This window comes from Physeter macrocephalus, chromosome 8, assembly GCF_002837175.3.
Source record: "Physeter macrocephalus isolate SW-GA chromosome 8, ASM283717v5, whole genome shotgun sequence".
NCBI lineage: Eukaryota > Metazoa > Chordata > Mammalia > Artiodactyla > Physeteridae > Physeter > Physeter macrocephalus.
Genome location: NC_041221.1, coordinates 46584963 through 46590189, shown reverse-complemented (window position 1 = coordinate 46590189; position 5227 = coordinate 46584963).

The window sequence follows — 5227 nt, the reverse complement described above, 5'->3', positions numbered from 1 at the left end:
GAGTTGAAAATCAAGCAGTACAATATGGATTAATGGAACAGAATAGAGAACCCAGAAATACAGTCCACACACCTACAGTCAATTAATCTTTGACAAAGGACGCAAGAATATCCAATAGAGAAAAGAAAGTATCTTCAGCAAGTGGTATTGGTAAAGCTGGACAGCCACATGTAAATCAATGAAGTTAGAACACTCCCTCATACCATACACAAAAATAAACTCCAAATGGCTTACAGACTTAAATATAAGGACACCATAAAACTCCTAGAAGAGAACATAGGTAAAACATTCTCTGACATAAATCGTACTGATGTTTTCTTAGATCAGTCTCCCACAGCAACAGAAACAAAAGCAAAAATAAACAAATGGGACGTAATCAAGCTTACAAGCTTTTGCCCAGCAAAGGAAACCATAAACAAAACAAAAAGACAACCTACGGACTGGGAGAAAATATTTGCAAATGATGTGACTGACGAGGGCTTAACTTCCAAAATATACAAACAGTTCATACAAATCAATAACAACAAAAAAAACAACCCAATTGAAAAATGGGCAGAAGATCTAACTAGACATTTCTCCAAAGAAAACATACAGATGGCCAATAGGCACATGAAAAGATGCTCATCATTGCTAATCATTATAGAAATGCAGATCAAAACTACAATGAGGTACCACTTCACACCAGTCAGAATGGCCATCATTAAAAAGTCTACAAATAACATATGCTGGAGAAGGTGTGGAGAAAATGGAACCCTCTTACACTGTTGGTGGGAATGTAAATTGGTGCAGCCACTATGGAAAACAGTATGGAGGTTCCTCAAAAAACTAAAAATAGAACTACCATATAATCCAGCAATCCCACTCCTGGGCATATACCTGACAAAACTATTATTCAAAAAGATACATGCACCCCTATGTTCACAGCAGCACTATCTACAATAACCAAGACATGGAAACCTCAATGTCCATCGACAGATGAATGGATAAAGAAGATGTGGTACATATACACAATGGAATACTACTCAGCCATAAAAAAGAATGAAATAATGCCATTTGCAGCAACATGGATAGACCTAGAGATTATCCTACTAATTGAAGTAAGTCAAAGACAAATATCATATGATATCATTTATGTGGAATCTAAAATATGATACAAATGAACTTATTTACAAAACAGAAAAAGACTAACAAACATAGAAAACAAACTTATGGTTACCAAAATGGAAAGGGGGTGGGAGAGGGAAAAATTAGGAGTTTGAATTAGCAGATACAAACTACTATATATAAATAGATGAACAACAAGGTCTTACTGTAGAGCACCGAGAACTATATTCAATGTCCCGTAATAAACCATAAGGGAAAAGAATATGAAAAGGAATATATATATTTACGTATAACTGAATCACTTTGCTGTACACCAGAAACTAACACAACATTGTAAATCAACCATACTTCAATAAAAAAAAAAAAAAAGCAGTACGAATCTTGAAGAAAATATATAGGTTTTACTCCAAATATTTTAATGAGGAAGGATTTCAAAACTAAAAAAAAAGTATGAAATATTTTTAAAATAGAAAATATGGAAAAATTAAATTATAATATTCATAATCATAGGCCAAAGAATCCAACATTTTTGGGATTAATGATCAAATATAATCTAAATTCTAAGTAGAAAATTTGTCCTAGTGGTATAAGCTAAGCAGCCTTTTACAGTTAAGTGATAAATCAGAGACTATCTTCATTTGTTCCTTGGTAGTTTGTGCAGGACTTAACACATACATATCAATATGTTCTTAATATACCTACTCTTTTAAAAAAATATATCTTTTCCCCCAGCTACTCTTGTAGTTTCAGTAGCAACACAGTGCTTGGCTAGGCACTCAATAAATGTTTGTTGAATGAATGACCCCCAAATAACCACATTTCAATAAAAAATTAAGAGTTTCTGTTTTTTTCCCCCTTCTCATATACTATCAGGGCAAAAAATATTCCATAGCTTGGCATAAAAACTAGGGAGAAAAATCAAGGACTGTAAATTGGGATAAGGCTTACTAAATTACACATTTTGGCAAATCACTAACTTTTTTTGTGGACAGGTTGACAATATGATATTGCCTGTGCCTAATCAATTTTAACATGAATTAACTAGACTGAGTCACTATACCATTATTTCCCAAATTAATTCACAGAACATTAGTCCTGCAAAATGATCCAGAAATAAAAGATTCTTAGGACTTCCCTGGTGGTCCAGTGGTTAAGATGCCGTGCTTCCAATGCAGGGGGTGTGGGTTCAAACCCTAGTCGGGGAACTAAGATCCCACATGTGGCACGCCCCCCTCCCCCAAAAAAGATTTTTTAGCCATATTTCCATCTTGAAGATTTATCATGCATATCAACATATTGAATGTTCTGAAAAGTTCCTCGGTAAAGAAGCCTGTTGTTAAATTTTGTTTGACACAACATTTTTGATCATGAAAAGTTTTTGTCATATAACTGCTCTTAATATCTTTAACATTAAAGTACTTTTCTGGGCTTCCCTGGTGGCGCAGTGGTTGTGGGTCCGCCTGCCGATGCAGGGGACACGGGTTCGTGCCCCGGCCCGGGAGGATCCCACATGCCGCGGAGAGGCTGGGCCCGTGAGCCATGGCCGCTGGGCCTGCGTGTCCGGAGCCTGTGCTCCGCAGCGGGAGAGGCCACAGCAGGGAGAGGCCTGCGTGCCGCAAAAAAAATAAAAAAATAAAGTACTTTTCTGCGGAAAACCACATGGAGTGAATAAACATTGTTCAAAATGTGTTTTTTAAAATAAACCAAATAGGCCCCCATTGTTAAAACAGAATTGTTAACTGCATACTGTTAGAGCATATGGAGTTTTGCTATATAAATAAGCTGTTATTTAAGTCAACACATATTAACATTTACCGTTATTTTTTCAATACTTTTAACAAATTAAACCTTCAGTTTTAAAAGTAAGTTGTGGACTTCCCTGGTGGCGCAGTGTTTAAGCGTCCACCTGCCAATGCAGGTGACACGGGTTCGAGACCTGGTCTGGGAAGATCCCACATGCCGTGGAGCAAGCAACAAAGCCCGTGTGCCACAACTACTGAGCCTGTGCTCTACAGCCCACAAGCCACAACTACTGAGCCCGCATGCCACAACTACTGAAGCCTGCGTGCCTAGAGCCTGTGCTCCGCAACAAAAGAAGCCACTGCAGTGAGAAGCCTGTGCACCGCAACAAAGAGCAGCCCCCTCTCACCGCAACTAGAGAAAGCCCGCGTGCAGCAACAAAGACCCAATGCAGCCAAAAATAATAAATAAATTAATTAATTTTAAAAAAGTAAGTTGTGCAAATGTAAGTAATTTATTCAGGTAAAATCAATAAGATTTTTTAAAAAATCTGAGGTGGCAGGATTTATACGGAAGGAGAAATACAATATTGCAAGAATGGGTCAATTTTTAGCCTATTCTAATAAAATAGAAGCAAATGTTATATTTTCATCTAATCTTTGTTATTGAAATTTCATTTCTAATAGAGAATTTCATCAAGCACACACTGTAAAAATTTAGATTTAAATAAGTAATTGGTAGGACTTGGGATAATCACTTAACTCTTATCGATAAGTCATTTAACTCTAAACCTTTGTTTCCTCATCTATAAATTAGAAATTATAGTTGTGGCTAACTCATACGGCTAAGGGTACAAGTTAAAGGACATAATACTTGTAAAGTTTTAGCACAATGCCTGGCACATAATTCTAAATAAATGTGATTATTGGACTATCTCAAGTTTTAATTCTAACTCTGATATTAGGCAAATTACCCAAAATAACCCAGTGTTCACATTGTTTTGATGTGGACCATTTTTTAAAGTCTTTATTGAATTTGCTACAATATTGCTTCTTTTTTTTTATGTTTTGGTTTTTTGGCTGCGAGGCATGTGGGATCTTACTCCCCAACCAGGGATGGAACCTGCACCCCCTGCATTGGAAGGTGCAGTCTTAACCACTGGACTGCCAGGGAAGTCCCCCCAGTGTTCATATTTTTAAAATACTATCTAGCTCATAGGACTGATGTAAATATTTTGCAATGAAAAAACAATATTTAAAAAATTATTAGATACCACTTGAGAATTTAAAAACTGCTTTCCCTCTTTGATTTCTCCCCTCCTTCAAAAATAAAGATTAGCAATTAACTTTTCACAGCTTTTTCTGAATCATTCCATGTTCCTGAAATTATAAACCAAGAAACATCCTTGGCTTTACTAAGAAATGAAAATGCAAAAAAAAAAAAAAAAAAAAGAATATGCTGTGACTAAGCTACATAAGATCGTACCAATTTCACTGATGAATAAACTATTTGAAAATGATTGGCCCAAGTCACAGAGAATTTATGGAAAAGGCAAAAAGAAGCTGTGCAAGTCCTGATACTCAACTCATCATCACATGAAATAAAAGCCCAGGCTATATACAGCTACTTATATCCAAGTTCTCATAGAAATAGTATATGTACCAGCATTCTTGGTTATTGCTTATTATATGCTCTAGAGAAAAAAAATTACTAATATTCTTGACTTAGTTGGTTCAAAGGAAAGGATTTAAAAATGCTTTTCACGTCTTCAATTCTGCTTTGGTTAAAAAAGCAAATGACAAAATAGTATAATTAGTATATGCTGTGATGGGAAAGCATCCTGAATCTCAACGTCTATATTTCATTTTGGTTCTACGATCAACTAGTAATCCGACCATTTAAAATTGGTCTTTCTGGTTAAATTGTTTCAACTTAAAGCAAGGTAGATAACCTAAGTAACTGCTACAGTCCTTTACTTAGAGGCAGCAGATATTGTGGAAAAAGCATGGATTTAGGAGTCCGATCTGGGCTCCCATCCTTATGCTATAATTTCTACTAGTTCTGTATCTTCCAGCAAATTAACTTCCCCAAATGAAATTTTTCAGTGAACAGTAAATGAGATAAAGCATGTAAAATCCCAGGTAGGTGCCCAGGTAGCTACTTGAATAAAACTTAATATCTCCCTGTCAAACCTACATTTCTCTCTTTCCTTGTAGACACCGCAAATTTGGGGGTGGCGCGGGGTCTGGCTTCAGCTAATAACCAAAAAGTCTGGGCGCGTGGATATTTTTCTATTTATTTTCGACATTAAAAGACATAAAAATCAGGGCTTCCCTGGTGGCGCAGTGGTTGAGAGTCCGCCTGCCGATGCAGGGGACACGAG